Consider the following 17,907-nt stretch of genomic DNA (forward strand, 5'->3'; position numbering starts at 1 on the left):
TTCTTCTTGGATGCTGGACAAGAATTCAGGACCCACGGGGTGCAGGAATTCAGAAAGGCTGTCACACTGACTCTTCACTGTTTAACACTTAAGCCATCCCTGGACGACAGGGCTAAAGGAGCATTGCAACACCCCAGCACTGCTGTGGGGCCAGAGCCCAAAAGCACTCACCCCAGCTCACCTGCATGCTCCTCCTTCCTTAAGGGATTTGGGCATGGTGACCAAATAAATGAGCCATATCCCTGTCATACATCCTGCGATGGGATCAGAGAACTTTTCTGTTTCACTTTGATGTGTTCCTATGTGAAATTTGAATTAGAGTCTTTAGTCTCTTCATCTCTCCATCTTTTATAAAAATGCTTTTGTCCCCTCTCACTTCTCTTCACTCACTTCAGGTTCTTTGATCTCCCTTATACTATATTCTCCAAGGGCCAGAAGAAAATGCTTTAGGATCAGTTCTTTCACACTGGGGTACATTCACAACATGTAAATAACTGATAAGGCCTAATGACTTATTCTCCCATTCAAGGTATCAGAATCTCAGTAGTTGTCAAAGAACCAAAGGAATTTTTGAAATCCCAGGCATGGATGAGCATAGTCGGCTGGAGGCATGGATGCCTTGCTGTTGCTTCTGCAATTGCACTAAGTTAACACTTCCAATTCTACTTAAAATAAATATTTTAATCCTCGGTCTAAGGTTTAAAAGTCAATGACGCACTCTGTGAAACTTCCTACTTTGCCTCTGGAGTCCTTGTGGGCAGCCACTGTGCCAAACACATTAGTAATTAAAACTCCACGTGTTCTGTTCTTAAACAGCCTGTAGTTCTGGTGCTTTTGGAAAATGAATTATCTCCCTGAGACTTACCTGTAGGACTCCTAAGATAACCTCCAAGGTATCATCTGTATGTTAGTCAGATATGCTTTCAGAGCACTATAAACTCCACTGAACATGATTGCTTTTTTCCCCCAATATTTTTGAATCAGGTTGTTCTGGGGTTGAAATGAATCCACTGCCTCTTGGCCTTCTATGTTTGCACAAGCATTCTTTCGGAACTTCTGTGTCACTCTCTAAATATGATTCTTCATTTTAGCATCACTGATGTTGCTGACAATTCTAGCAATTATGCTTGAAGACAAAAACCTTAATTAACCTAATCGGCCTGCCATGGGGCTGACAGGTATGCTGTGCTGTCACTATGGTTCGTGATGTACAATCTGTCACAAATAGAGCACTTTTTCAGCTGCTCTGGCAGGGCCACCTGCCGTCTGTGCCCCATTTCCTTCCAGGCAGCTCTATGACCTTCAGTAGCCAAAGCCAAGTGATTAGCACAGTGGTCACAGTTGTGCCAGGAGCTCAGTCTCTGTGGGTTTTGTTTGGATGGCAGAGAATCGGAAGGCTCCAGAAAAGAACCACATGGAAGTGTTGTCTTTATACAAGGGTATCAGGAAAGGATTCTGCCTGCACGGAGGTAGTGAAAACAGACTCAGGTCCAATCTTTCCTTTCCCAGGCCCAAGCAAGTAGGATTTGGCCAATATGTTTCTAAAAATAAATAAGCACCCTTTAGCTGCTCACCCAGTAGTAATGAGAGAGGATACAGAACTATCTAATAAGACAAATTTAAAAGTTGAAACCCAGACCAGCTTAGCAATGAATATTTGGAAATATAAAATTTTTAAATTACCATTATTAGCATCAAAAATATGAAATGCATAAGGGTAAATCTGATAAAATATGTGGAAGATATATGAAATAAAACTATAAAACGTGGTTGAGAAAAATAAATTTTGAAATAAATGGAGAGCTATAGCATATTCATGAGTCAGAAGACTCAATACTGGTAAGACATCAGTTCTTCCTAAAATGACTTATAGATTCAATGCAATCTCAATTAAAATTCCAGTAGGCTATTTTTGTAGAAATTGATAAGTTAATTTTAAAATTTGTATAAAAGTACAAAGGACCTAGAATAAGCAAAGCAACTTTGAAAAACAAGAACAGCATTGAAGGACTAATGCTTTCTGATTTTAATTTGTAAAGCTACAGTAATCAAAACAGTGTGGCAATGGTGTAAAGATAGGTCAACAGAACAGAATGGAGAGTTCAGAAATAGACTCACACACATATGGACAACCAACTTTCAACGAAATTACAAAGGCAATTCAGTGGAGAAAGAAAAGTTTTTTACAACATAATATGCTGTAATAATTAAATAACCACATGAAAAAATATAAATTTTGATCCACATTCTGCACAACATACCAAAGTTAATTTAAATGGATCATAGGCCTAAAGATGAAACCCACAAGTACAAAACTTCCAGAAGGAAACACAGGAAAAATCTTTGTGATCTTGCATTACACAAAGATTTCTTGGATATGGCACCAAATGTACGACTCATTTTTAAAAATTGATCGTTTGAATTTTATAAAACTTAAAACTTCTGATTTTTGAGTGTGTTATTAAGAGAATGAAAAGACAGGCAAGAGACCAGGAGAAAATATTTGAAATCATATCAGATGTCATAAATCTGATACAGGACTTGAATCAAGACTCTATAAAGAACTCTCAAGCTCAATAGTAAGAAAGTAAACAACCCGATTTCAAAAATGCACAAAAGATTGAATAGATGATAAAGCCCAAAACATTTAAAAAGAGGGTCATTATCATAGTCAGTGTCAAGAAAGAGCACACCCACACTCATCCCTTTAGTACCATTGTCTAGAACAGCTGAAGCAGGAAACTTCACAAGTAGCTCTGACTTTCAGAGAGTTTTCACCCAAGTCATTGTTTCACCTAAATGTCCTCAGTCTTCCCAGAGAAGATACAAAGATAGCAATAAGCACGTGAAAAAATGCTCAACATCATTAGTCATTAGGGAAGTGCAAATTAAAGTTGCAATGAGATACCACTACACACTTATTAGAATAGCTAAAGTTAATAAGACTGACCACACCCAAATGATGAGGATATGGAAGAACTGAAACTTTCGTACACTGTTGTGTATGAATAAAATTTGGTACATCCACTTTAAGGAAGAGTTTAGCAGTTTCTTAAGAAGTAATTGTATACTAACAGATATTTCCACACCCATGTTTATAGCAACACTATTCACAATAGCCAAGAGGTGAAGCATCCTAAATGTCCACGGATGGGTAGATGGATAAACAAAATGTGATATAAACAGACAATGGAATATTATTCAACTTTATAAGAAAGGAAATTCTGTCACATGTTATGACATGAATGAACCTTGAGAACATTATACTAAGTGAAATAAGCCAGTCACAAAAAGACAGATACTGTGATTCCACTTATATGAGGTATGTAAAGTTGTCAAATTCATAGAAACAGAGTAGAATAGTAGTTACCAGGGGATGGGGAGGAGGAGGAAAAGGAGAGATGCTGCTTAATGGCTATAGAGTATCTGATTTGCAAAATGAGAAATCTGAATATCTATTATATGTCACAACAATGTGAATATACTTAACACTTCTGAACTATACACTTCAAAATGGCTAAAATAGCAAACTTATATATTTTTTGTCACAATAAAAAATGCAAAAAAAAGGTTAAACATATACTTACTATATGACAAAGCCATTCCACTCCCGTGAGAAATGACAGCATGTTCATATAAAGACTTGTACACAAATGTTCACACAAGTCTTACTTGTAATAGCCAAAAACTAGAAGCAACCCAAATGTCTATGAACAGATGGATGCATTAACAACTTGTGGTATAATGTATGGGTTTCTTTCTGGACTCTCAATTTTGTTCGTAAGTCTATTCTTATGCCAGTATCACACTGTCTGGGTGACTACAGCCTTGTAGTAAGTTTTGAAGTCTGGAAGTGTGAGTCCTCCAGCTTTGTTCTTCTTTTTCAAGATTGTTACCTATTCCAGGATTGCATTAAATCTATATATCAATATATCACTAAAGAAAGAAATCCAATAGTATGTCCCAGGAACCTCTCTAAGTATTAAATAAGCTCTTTTACATTGAATCACTCTATTAATATGAGCCATTTTCTTTTTACTTTGTCCCTAAATGGAATTGAAAATGACAAAGCCCCAACTTCTGGATAATCCCCCTCATGGACTTAAAGAACTTTCTTAAATTGACTTTTATCTTTCTTGTTTCGGATGATTTATCTCTATTACTTTCCTATTTCATTAAAAACCTAGTCTTTGACGTTTAGTCATCTTTGGGTTTTCCTTGTGTATTTGTTCTTTCTCCCGCTGCTATAAAGAAATACCTGAGACAGGGTAATTTATAAAGAAAAGAGGTTTAATTGGCTCGCTGCTCCACAGGCTGCACAGGAACCATGGCAGAATCTGCTTCCGGGGAGGCCTTGGGGAGTTTTTACTCATGGCAGAAGGCAAAGTGGGAGCAGGCTTCTTACATGGCAGTAGCAGGGGTGGGGGGTACACACTTTTAAACAACCACATCTCGTGATAACTCACTCATTCACTATCATGAGATCAGCACAGGGAGGATGGTGCTACCTTATTCATGAGAACACTGCCCCCATGATCCAGTCACCTCCCACCAGGCCTCACCTCCAATGATGGGGATTACAACTGAACATGAGATTTGGGTGGGGACACAGATCCAAACCATACCACCTTGGAATTGGTCAGAAAACAACATGTTAATAAAGAACACGTTAAAACAGACCTCTGAAGCCCAATACCAGAGTTTCTTCTTTGTAGCTGTGTTGCCTTGATTTGAAGCCTTTAAAGATAAGGATAATCTGAGAAGAGCTCTAGCAAATCGAGCTCAGATCTTGCAATGTTACTAAAGAACATCCGGAGAATACTAAACTGATGTCTGCCAATCCTGGCCCTGTCCAGGTTTGTTTCATCTTTCTGGAGAAGCCTTTTGACAGCTTTGTTCCATGAAAGTCACTGGGCTGTAAAGGGAGTTGGTGAGACAAGGAGATCTGCACTAATGGGGACATTCTCTTAAAGTTTTTGTTCTTCCTTTATCCACAAAGCTGCAGTGTCCTTACTGTCTGTCCTGTGTCAACAGAAACCACAGAACAAAGCAGGCTGCCTAACCAGGAGGCTGGAGTAGCAGAGGGGCAAGCCCAGAGCTGACACACTGAAGGGAGCTGCATGGACAGAAAATAAGCCCTTGTGAAGCAAGAATACCACCCCTGCCTCTGCTATGTGGGATTTCAACTCAAGCCATGAGGCAATTGTGTAGAAATGAGAGGGCTTGTTGTTGGCTAGAAGTCACCAAAAATAGAAGATTCAAGAATGCTAATGTGCAAAGCATGATGATGGAGTCCAAAACATTTAAAAAGAGGCCCTTCACATAGTCAGGGTCAAGAAAGAACTCACCCACACTCAGCCTTTCAGTACCATTGTCTAGAACAGCTGCAGCAGGAACATTAACTGCAAGCAGCTCTGACTTTGGGAGCGTTTCCACCTAAGCCATTGTTTCACCTGAAGGTCCTCAACCTCCCCAACCCAGAATTGCACCATCCCTTGCTCAACCTTCATCTTAGCCTTAAGGAGATGAACTGCAGTCTGGGATGTGGCCTGACAGCTTTGCTTGGGAAGATGCACTCAGAGCCCACTGAAACCTGGGATCCCTTCTTTCCCTGCAGGGATTTGCCAGGCTTCCATGGTCCTACCACACTGTAGGCAGAGCCTGAGCTAGTCTGAGGTGGCACGTTGCCTCTACTCTGGATCAGCGGGCCCTGAGCAAAACTTGGAAGTTTAATTTCAGTGCCCGTCCTGCTGCCCAGCTACTTCCCCCTTTAAGGCCTCAATTTCCTCAATGAAGACCTTAGCCTAAGTCAGTTGTAAAGTGCTTGGCTCATCATGTGTTCTGTGATATTTGTGAAGTGCCAGGCTTGGCAATTAGTGCCAGGCTATCGCCTGGCTGCCCCAATCGGCTTGATTTACACCCTAAGCTTCTGACCTGCTCCCACTTTCCCTTCAAAACATATTCCTCTTGTGGGCCTTTCTTTCAGAGTCTTACTCAAACTATTCCAGTTACTTATTACCAATGCCTTCTTCATCCTGTCAATGGGTTATCCAGGCAAGAAGTAGATCAGAATATAGGAAATATCACTCTTTTGACAAGTATGTAGCTGAAATCCATGCACCTACATTATGATAACAGTGCTTCACTGAGGGAGTAGGCCTAACCTAAAAATACCTACAAAATCCAGGGAGACTGTCTTCGGTATTTGTCATGGACCTTCAAGACACTGAATCCCAAATTTCAATAATGGCTTCTTAAACAGGGAGAACTGTTCTAAGGTGACCTAAGAATGCCAGCCATACAAATATGCTCAAGACACAGAAAAGACTTTAAAATGGATTTGCCGCTACCGAAATGCTGTGTTCTGCAATGCTAGGTGTGCCATTTTAGTCCAAGAACTAACACTGCAGACTGCAACTAGAATGTGGTCCCTGGTCATGTCACTTCCAAGAAATATCAGATTTAAGAACTAAGCAGTACATGTAAGCTGAGAAGGGATTAAGGGTAAGGGATGAAGGAAAGAGAGTATATAAGGCACGTCATCTCCTGTACCTTCGTGCAAGAAAGAACTTGCTGCTCCCCATTTCATTAATCTAATTAACAAATATTTCTAAGAGCCTTCCAAATGCCAGTCTCTGTTCTAAGCACTGAGAATACAACAGCAAAAAAGGAATCAAAAGTCCTTTCCCTCATTGATCAAGCATTCTAAAATAAACACAACACATAAATAAAATACACAGCATGCTGGAAGTACCATGGAGGATAAAGGCAGAGGTGGGGAGATAAGGAATGGGGGGAGCATCACCATTTTAAGTAGGGATGTCAAGGTAGGCCTTATTGGAAGGGTGACAGTGGAGTAAATCCCCAAGGGAAGGAGGGAGTAAGTTGTGTTGTGGGGACATTTGGGAGGAAGAGCTTCAGACAGAGGAATGTGCAAAGGCCCTGAGGCAAGAGCATGACCATATTTTTGGATCAGCAAGGAGGTGGCCAGGATGTGGCACATGTGGTCAAGGGGGAACCTAGTAGTAGATGAAGACAGAGAAATAATGAAGAGTCAGTTTATGCAGAGTTTTAAAAGCCTTTGAAGGTGCCTGATTTCTGGTGAGTGAAATGGGGGTTTAAAGCAGAGGAGTGACCTGTTCTGACTTACATATTAACAAGCTTAAACACCCAAAAGTGGGATACTTGCTATATTCTTGCCTTTGGCTGCAGTGCAATAATTGACTAAAGTGGGCAGGGGCAGAAAACCCAACAGTGAGGCTGTTGCAATACTGCAGGTCGGCCCTGCTAGCAGGTCGGCCCTGCTAGCAGCTCGGACCAGAACTAGAGCAGTGGAGGTGGCCAGAAGCAATTAGATGTGGGATATAATTTAAAGGGGAGTAGTTGGGTGAAAGAGATGTTAACAAGAGAAACCCTGGCATTAGAACATTGAGAGCAGCCTCCATGACCACTTTAGTTATTCTCTGAGGGTGGGAGAATTATGCACATGTGTTATGGAACTGAATGTTATGTGTTTAAATCCAAACCCCCAAAGTGATGGTATTAAGATGTGGGGCCTTCAGCAAGTAATTAGGTCATGAGGGTGGAGCCCTCATGTGTGGAGTTAGTGCCCTTGTAAAAGAGATCCCAGAGAGCTCTCACACCCTCTTTCTGCCATGTGAAAATATAAGAAGTCAGCAGTCTGTAACCCAGGAGAGGTCTCTTACTAGAACTCCATCATGCTAGCACCCTCATCTCAGAGATCTAGCCACCAGAAATGATGAGACAGGAATGTTAATAATTTAAGCCATCTAGTCTACGGTAAATTGTTATGACAGCTCAAATGGACTAAGACACCAAAAGAAGAGCACTTACTGATTTCCCACAAAGCAGAGGAAATTATCTAAAAAAAAAAAAAAAGTGCACCATCAGGCCAGGTGTGATGGCACACGCCTGTAATCCCAGCACTTTGAGAGGCCAAGGTGGGTGGATTACTTGAGGTCAGGAGTTCAAGACCAGCCTGGCTAACATGGTGAAACCCGTCTCTACTAAAAATACAAAATTAGCCGGGTGTGGCGGTGGGTGCGTGTACTCTTAGCTACTTGGGAGACTGAGGCAGGAGAATCACTTGAACCCCGAAGGCAGAGGTTGAGCCAAGATCACACCATTGCATTCCAGCCTGGAATTCCAGGCTCACTCAACAAGAATGAGACTCCATCTCAAAAAAAAAAAAAAGAAAGAAAGAAAATGCACCATCAAACAGAGGTGCCACTGCAGTGCTAATGATGGCACGTGTATTAATAGATAACAAAAGAAATAGATTTTTGTTTCCCTGGATAGACACAGATTCATTTTGCTGTTTTTGCACATATATCCACTGTGTTTGAGACTAAATTATTCACACTTTGGGACCCCTCAGAAAGACTGCCAATGACTATGATTCCACCTTTATTTTATGGGTTTTCAGAAACAAAACTAAGATCCTCTGGGGACAGGATGCTGAAACTATCACATAAAAATGTGTTTATCCTGAACAGTTACCCTCATTGGTAATAAAAGACATTTAAAAATGTCAGGTTAGCAAAAAATGCAAGATTTAACTTTCATGTTACTAAAAACTTACACAAAAGAATGGTCTTTATTATACTTTTTTGCATCTTCCAAGGAGCAGGGACCACATCTCAGTAATCATTTTAACCCTTACAACTCTTGAACAGGGCTTTCTTTGTTCACAGTAAAATTATGTTTGGGGCCCAGGTTGATTGGTGCTCACCAATCCATTCCTTTAGTTCCAAACACTACCTGTTTATCTTCAGCTTTTGTCCTCATCTTCCAATAGCTAATAGTATGGGGGAATTCATGGAACAGGGGATACATACATTTTGTTTCTGAATTAAGGCAACTTTATGGTCTTTCCAGAGGTTATTTTTCCCTACACTATATTTATATTTTCCTCTTTTGCTGATGATGGAAAAAAAAAAAAAATGTTGCTTGCCAGGAAATGCTTGTCTTCTCATATGCCTTATGGTAGTTGTAATGAAAATAGAAATTAGAATGACCTTAAATCCCTGTACCATATTGTATCTTTACTTCAACTACATATGCAATCAGGGGCTAGGGCAGACAGAGAGGAAAGTGGTTAGAGTGATGTGAATTTGGGGTAGACTTTCCAATATAAACACCTTTTGGATTTCTTCTACCACTCTGACATGAATTATTTGAAATAATTACTGTTATAACACATTTTTATTTGACCAGGCTACATAGGAGAGATTTATTTTCAAATTGAGATAGAAATGTGGGGCCATAAACAAACCTTAGAAGTGTTTGGTGCCCTTTAGAACATTGCTGATGCCACCTCTTCGAACTCATATGGCCAATACAATACAGCAGGTCCTCAGATAGCATCATTTTGTTCAATGTCATTTTGTTATAATGTTGATGAGAAAAAAAATCAATTCTCAGACAGGGCCACTGTTTGTGTGGAGTTTGCACGTTCTCTCCATTTCTGGAGCAAGTTTTTTCTGAGTCTTCCAGTTTCCTCCCAATCCCAAAGATGTGCCCGTGAGGTGAACTGGGAGTGAGTGTGGGTGCATGTGAGTGTGCTCTGCGATGAATGGCAGCCTGTCTAGGGCTGGTTCCTTCCTTGCACCCTGAGTTGCCGAGATAGGCTCTGGCCAACCTTGACCCTGAACTGGAATTAGCAGGCAAATAATTAACTTACTTGTTTTTATTAATCCTTCTTAAATGTTTGAATAGCTCACATTTATTTTAATATTTAATATTAGAAATATTTCGGGTCTTTATTTAGAAGTTTAGGGATGTTTTTGTGACCAGAAACGACCAGAACTTAACTCTTGCTTACATCAACGAGGCTATGGTAAAATTGGTTTCATTATACCTAAGTTCTCCTGAAGTCACAATTTCCAAGAACATATTGATAATGTAGTCACAGTTTCCAAGAACATATTGATAATGTTAAGTGAGGACTTACTGTATATATTGAATTCATATAGTTAATAATATTTCAGAGAATCTTGCCCTCATATATACCCATATACAAGCATTGACTTCTAATCAGTTGCCTTAAGGCAAGAATGGGATATCTATGGAGCTGCTTTCAATGGAAAATATTTGCAAAATAACTTTGCTTTGGAAGTAGGAGAAAGAGAAGTAATCATTTTCTTTTTTTAGTAAACATTGGGGTACCTATTATGAAACAGATACAATGTTGGGATGAAAAAATAATAAATAAGACATGATTCCTGCCTTGAAGAACTGTTACCTGAGTTGGTCTTGGAAGATGGGTAGGAACTAACAGCAAGCAAGGAAGAAAGAGTATTCCAGATGGAGGAAATATCATTTTCAATGGTACAGGAAATGTAAAAAGCCCTAGAAAGCAAGGAGAATCTTCAGAATAACTTGAGCACATGGTTCATGTAGGGAAACGTAGACATTGAGGCCAAGATGATTCAAGAGGTGCCTGAGTGTAATGGTCAGTAGACAAGAGTCTGGCCTGGGTTCAAACTCTAGCTCCTTTATCAACTTCATCAGTTAATCTCGGTGTACCTTGGTTCTTCATCTCTAAAATGAGGATGATAATACCTCATGGGTGCTAAGAAGAGTTCCAGGCATGGTTTGCCAAGAAGAGTTCCAGGCATGGTTTGCTAGAGTTTGTCCTGAGAGATCATGAGGACCAGTGCTAAGACTGTCAGTGGAGACCAATGGCTAGAGATGTTTCTCAGATGTATTTGAAAGATATGTCACGATTGGATTGGGGTAAGTGAGGAAGAGAACAGGAAGGTAGAGATCAAGCATGGGGTATTAGTCCATTCTCATGCTGCTAATAAAGACATACCCAAGACCGGGTAATTTATAAAGAAAGAGGTTTAATGGACTCTGCTAGGGAGGCTTCACAATCATGGCAGAAGATGAAGGAAGAGGAAAGGGACATTTTACATGGCAGCAGACACAAGAGAGCTTGTGCAGGGGAGCTCGCATTTATAAAACCATCAGATCTTGTGAGATTGATTCACTACCATGAGAACAGTATGGGGGAAACTGCCCCCATGATTCAGTTATCTCCAGTTGGCCCTGCCCTTGACACATGGGGATTATTACAATTCAAAGTGAGATTTGACGGGGGGACAGAGCCAAACCATATCACATGGCAATCATGTTTCTCACTTGAGAAAACCTAGATGGTAGAGACAATGATCAAGATCAGAATATAGGAGGTTCTGAATATTACTTTTTAATTTATTGTGTTTAAGTTTTCCAAATGAAAATCAGGTAGAAGTCTCTGTTAGGCAGTTAGTAATGAGACTACGGAGCTTTGGAAATAGCAAATATAGATTTAAAGGTTGCCAGCATAAAGATAGTAGTTGAAATCAAAGAGAAACTTTAAAGTGAGACCATATAGAGTAGGATTTCTCAACCTTGGTGCTGTTGACATTTGGGGGTGAATGATTCTTTGTGTGTGGGTGCAGGGAGGAGGGGGGTGCTATCTTGCACATTCTAGGATGTTCAGCAGTACCATGGCCTCTATTTAACATAGGTGCCAATGGCACCTTTTAGTTGAGACAACCAAGAATGTCTCCAGCTAGTCCCAAACTTCCCCTGGGGGTCAAAATCATCTTTCCTTGAGAACCACAGGTATAGAGTGAAAATGGTAGACAGGGAAACTTGGGCAAATCACACACACACACTGAGCCTGTTTCTGAATCCATTAATTGCAAGTAATTCTAGAAATAGCACAGAGCAATGGGGGAAGGTCTCCTTATTCAACAAATGTTGCTGGGATAACTGGCTAGCCATATGCAGAATGAAACTAGACCCCTTCCTTATACCATATAAAAAAGTCAACTCAAGATGGATTAAAGACTTGAATGTAAAACCCAAAACATAAAAATCCTGGAAGACAACCTAGGCAATAGTATCTTGGACATAGGAACAGGCAAAGATTTCATGATGAAGATGCCAAAATCAATCTCAACAAAAGCAAAAATTGACAAATGGCATCTAATTAACTTAAGAGCTTCTGCACAGCAAAAGAAACTATCAACAGAGTAAACAGAAAACCCACAGAGCAGAGAAAATTTTTGCAAACTATGTATCAAAGGTCTAATATCCAACATCTATAAGGAACTTAAACAAATTTACAAGAGAAAAACAAACAAAAAAAATTAAAAAGTGGGCAAAGGACATGAACAGACACTTTTCTAGAGAAGACAGGCTGGGCGCGGTGACTCACACCTGTAATCCCAGCACTTTGGGAGGCCAAGGTGGGGAGATTACTTGAGATCAGGAGTTCAAGACCAACCTGGCCAACATGATGAAACCCCATCTCTGCTAAAAATACAAAAATTAGCCAGGTTTGATGGCACTCGCCTATAGTCTCGGCTACTCAGGAGCCTGAGGCACAAGAATCCCTTGAACCCAGGAGGCAGAGGTTGCAGCCAGCCGAGATCCCACCATTGCACCCCAGCATGGGTGACAGAATGACACTCCATCTCAAAATAAATAAATAAACATGAAGTTAAAAAAATAAAGACATACATGTGGCCAAATATCATGTATATGAAAAAAACTCAATATCACTGATCATTAGAGAAATGCAAATCAAAACCACAATGAGATATCATCTCACACCAGCCAGAATGGCTATTAAAAAGTCAAAAAATGGCTGGGCACAGTGGCTCCACCTGTAATCCCAGCACTTTAGGAGGCCGAGGTGGGCGATCACCCGAGGTCAGCCTGGCCAACATGGTGAAACCCCATCTCTACTAAAAATACAAAAAAAATTAATCAGGCATGGTGGTGGGCACCTGTAATCCCAACTACTTGGTAGACTGAGGCAGGATAATTGCTTGAACCCAGGAGGTGGAGGTTGCAATGAGCCAAGACTGAGCCAATGCACTCCATCCTGGGAAACAAGAATGAAACTCTGTCTCAAAAACAAATAAATAAATAAACAGTCAAAAAATAAAAGATGCTGGCCAGGTTGTGGAGAAATAAGAACCCTTATACACTTATACCCTTATACCCTTATACACTTTTGAGGGGAGTGTAAATTAGTTCAGTCATTGTGGAAAGTAATGTAGCAATTCCTCAAAAAGCTAAAAACAGAACTACCTTTCAACCCAGCAATTCCATTACTGGGTATATACCCAGAGGAATATAAGTCATTCTACCATAAAGACGCATGCACTTGTATGTTTGTTGCAGCTCTATTCACAATAGTGAAGACATGGAATCAACCTAAATGCTCATCAATGACCGACTGGATTTAAAGACTGTGGTACATATACACCATGGAATATTATGCAATCATAAAAAAAAGAGATGTCTTTCATGGGAACCTGGATGGAGCTGGAGGCCATTATCCTTATCAACTAATGCAGGAACAGAAAACCAAATACCGCATGTTCTCACTTGTAAGTAGGAGCTGCATAATGAGAACTCATGAACACAAAGAAGGAAACAATAGACACTGGGACCTACTTGAGGGTGGAGGGTGGGAGGAAGGAGAGGGGCAGAAAAAATAACTATTGGGTACTAGCCTTAGTGGCTGGGTGATAATCTGTACAACAAACCCCAGTGACACACGCTTACTTACATTACAAACCTTCACATGTACCATCAAACCTAAAATAAAAGTTAAATATAAAAGAAAATGTGATATATATACACAACGGAATACCGTTCAGCCACAAAAAAAACAATGAAATTCTGCCAATTGCAGCAACATGGAGGACATGATGTTAAATAAAATAAGAGAAGCACAGAATGACAAATACCACATGTTCTCACTCATGAGGGAGCTAAGAAAAGGTAGAGTACAATCGTGGGTATTAGAGGCGGGGAAGGGTGGCAGGGCGGGGTGGATGGGGAGATGCTGATTAACAATTGCGGAATCATCGTTGGATAGGAGGAATGAGTTCAGGAGTTCTGCAGCATCGCAGGGCGGATATGCTTAACCAGAATTTAGTGTACATTTTGTAAAAGCTAGAAAAGAGGATTTTTAATTTTCACAACGCAAAGAAGTGATCCATGTTTGAGGTGATGGATGTGCTAATTCCCCTGAATTCATTATTATATGTGGTATACACATATGGAAATACTACTCTGCATCCCACAAATATGTACAATCATTATGTGTCAACTAAAAATTAAAGAAAAAAGTGGAAACAACCCAAATGTCTATCAACTGATGAAAGATAAAATGTGTTATATCCACACTATTATTGGGTAATATGAAAAAGTACTGATGCATGCTACTATATGGATGAAATTTGAAAACATTATCCTAAGCAAAAGACAGACCCAAAAGGCCACAGCTACATGATTCTGTCTATATCAAAAGTCCACAATAGGCAAATACATAGAAACAGAAAGTAGATTAGCGGTTGCCCAGGAAGGGCTGAGGGTTGGACAGGCATCAGGAATGACTGCTAATGGAAAGGGCTTTTATTCTGGGGGTGATGAAAATGTTCTGGAATTAGATTGTAGTGGTGGTTACACCACAAATATACTAAAAACTATGGAATTATACACTTTAAATTGGTGAGTTTTATGGTATGTGAATTATATCTCAATTAAAATGTTTTTAAAAGTTGAAAATATAAAAGAAACAGCACAGATATCGTTGTGAAAGGCATTCTGAAGCAGTCAAGTGCCAAGCAAATGGTACTCATCACTGCTAGCCAAAGTTTAAAAATTTGTGTATGAAACTGGTGAAATGGTGGGATTTTTCAGATCCCTTCTAATTATTGGTGTAATACAAAAGGTATTCATCCATCTCCACTGGTGTCAGCAGTCACTCCTCACATCACAGGCAAATTCTCAATTTCCCAGATGACAAAACCAAAAATCCCAAGCAGTTTTACAGGAGGACCCTCTGGCTGTTTTACGAAGTACAAGTCCCACTCGCATTCTGATTTCTCTGTTCTTTCTGCTCCTCCTTTAGCCCCAAAGGGAGAAAACTGATGCTAATAACAAACAACCCATTCGTGGCTATTCATGAATCTTGGTTGTTACAATCACGTGAGACTTGAGGTATCATATATTTTGGAGTTACTTGGAAACATTTTTTAAAAGACAAACAAAAGCAAAGTCTGAACCCTGGGTCCTGTTTTCAGCAGCAGTAAATAATTCCCCGTATTCTCTATACTCTCTTCTGCACCGGGCCCTTTACTCATATAGTCTAACCACATCTCAAAGGAGGTGCCTAAGCATTGAGTGATTCCTGTAAATCAAGTGAACTTGCTTTAGAAAATGGCATAATCTCTTTCTAGAAACTATTCCTCACAGCCCTTTGGGGAATAATCCATTCATGAAACTGAAATATTGTTGGGCTTATTTTATATCTGTTGCTCCTCTTGGCTGTATCTGAGAGTTGGCTCTTGCTCTTGCTCTCTCTCTCTCCCTCCTCTCTCTCTCTCTCTTTCTCTCCCCCGCCCCCCCTTTCTCTCCTGTCTATTTTTCTCCCTCCTCTTCCCAACCAAACGATCTTGAGAAGCAAAGATTTATTGCCTGGAACCGAGAGCCACTGCTCACTCAGCCAACAAAATCTGGTCTCCAGTTAAGGCTGAGGGCAACTGGCTGTGAGTGCCTCAACCTGCTGAACCTGCAAAAGTCCCCACCTCCCACACTACAGCCTGCTCATGGAAAATTCCTGGACACAGAAGGGTCAGCCCACAGACAAGGAGTCAGCCAACCATGCTCCCCTGGGCACAAGGACCTTGGCACCTTTCCAACCACTGTCATTAAAAGTGGGGGCTTTTATGTTAGTTTTTCTTAAGTTCACGTTTCGGGCAACTCTTTATTATGATGGTGATTATTTTTTCTCCAAGGCCAGGCCTCCACCCTCACAACTTTGGTGGAATGTGTTAATAATTTGCTCTAGGGAGATGAAAGCCTCTTTGATACAAGGAGAATAAACACATGGAACGCTGCTCAAAGGTCTAATTTTCACAATAGGAGTGTGGTTTTCTGGACTGAGAGTCGAATGGGGAGAGCAGTCTCATTCCTGAGTCACTTTCCACCCTGGTGTCCCTCCTCTGCCTCTGCAGTTCCTCCTCACTTGCCCTGCTGAGGGCAATGCCTGCCTCTCCTCTGGGTCGCTCCAGACAGCTGGTGGCCAAGAAAGGCCGTCACTCACCATCGTGGTGAACACTGAAGTCCTGAAACTGACCCGAAGGGCATTTTCCTTCTGGATGGTGTTGCTTTGTGTGGGCTGAGGATCTTTATAGGTGCCAGGCAAAGACCTGCTTGGTGAAACCAGAACATATTAGAGCAGAGAAGACATCATTGAATCCAACCTCTTCCTTTTATAGATGAGGTTCCGGAAGGTTTTCCAAATCCCAGCGCAGCCTGTTCTCAAGCCCCTGTGCTGCCATATTCTCCTGGTCCCCAAGAATTGAAAGAAGTAAAACTCAGAAATGAAAGAAACCTATTTTCAGAATTGCTTTAATTTTCTTTCTGCACCTACTCTCATTTTGGGGTGCCTCTCCCTACCAGACTCCTTTCTTAGTCCCCTTTGCACTTGAGGCTTGTTCAAGCTTCATTTTAATATTCATTCGTTGATAGATTTGGTTACTTCAGAAGAACTGGTTTGGGGGCAATTCATGGTCTGGTTTGGTAGAAGAGGCCCAGTTAGGGTGTCCAAAGACCAGCGCCCGTCAGTTAGACTTGACCCCTGAAGCTGCTTCTCCCTCCCTCTGCGCTACCTGCCCAAACCAAAAAATGGGACTAAAACCTGCTCTACTCAGGTTCTGGAATGGTAGAGACACAAGTAAACAATAGATACTAAAGCCATTACTTTTGTAAGTGGATGAGAAAGAGACCTACGTATTTGAAATGGTATAGTTTTCATCTAATAATCTTATGGATTTGTAAACAATAGATAAATATTCCTACTTACAGTGGCTATTCTATTAACATAGACTCGTACTTACTTACTCCTACTTTAAACATCTTTCATGCAACAAATTCAAGGGCTTTGTTTGCATTATCATAATTTTCTCTGTATGCATTTGCAAGATTCTTTTTTGTGAGGTACCCAAATCTTCACTTTCAGGCATGTGATCTAAAGATCATTCCATCGTTTATTTTGCAAAACTTGAAATGTGACAGTAGTGTTCTTTTCATCCAAATTTTGTAGCTTTGATCTTCATTATATCAGCATTCAAAATACATAGAGTTTTTTCTATCATCAAAGTCATAAAACATGTTTTGGCCCAGACACCTCAAGAGATGGAGATTGGTTCCTAGGTCAGATTCCTCCATTGCAACAATGTGTCTGAGTAGCCCCAGGCCACATTCCTCAGACACCTCCTCCTCCTCCTCAGCTCCTCTTCTCATCCACCTGCCTCCACTCAGTACATACAGTCTTTCTAGAACACACAGTTCAAAGATTACTTGAGAAAACTCCTTCTTATTGGTAAACTGTCTAATTCCTTCAGATTTCATTTCGTCTCAAAAATGGCATTATTTGTGTTTCTAAACTGACACTCTTTCCAAAATTGAAATGTCCTTGAGAAAAACTAGCAGTATTTTTAATCCACTGGGAATTAGTGGCATCTTGCCCTTTAATACTTGGCAGTTATGACAGTTGGAAACTTCTCCCGGAAACTTCTTACTGAAATCAGCTCCTTGGTCATTTATATTCAACGAATTATTAATATTCTTAGATTCTACTGTAAAATCATACTCTGGCTGCATGTCCTTTGGGAGGAAGCTTCCTTCCCCAGTTATCCCCATAGAGAGATGCCCCACAACATGCTCTTCTGGGAAGGTACCATCCGGTCTGCATTTGGATGTCTAAAAAGAACACCCTAAAGACAGACTGGTGACCTCTTCTAGCTGCAGGATCTCCATTCAGGTTCTGGGAAAACCAGTCTTCTTCTTCTTTTTTTTTTTTTTTTT

This window comes from Mandrillus leucophaeus, unplaced genomic scaffold (genome assembly GCF_000951045.1).
Source record: "Mandrillus leucophaeus isolate KB7577 unplaced genomic scaffold, Mleu.le_1.0 Scaffold605, whole genome shotgun sequence".
NCBI classification, from domain to species: Eukaryota; Metazoa; Chordata; class Mammalia; order Primates; family Cercopithecidae; genus Mandrillus; species Mandrillus leucophaeus.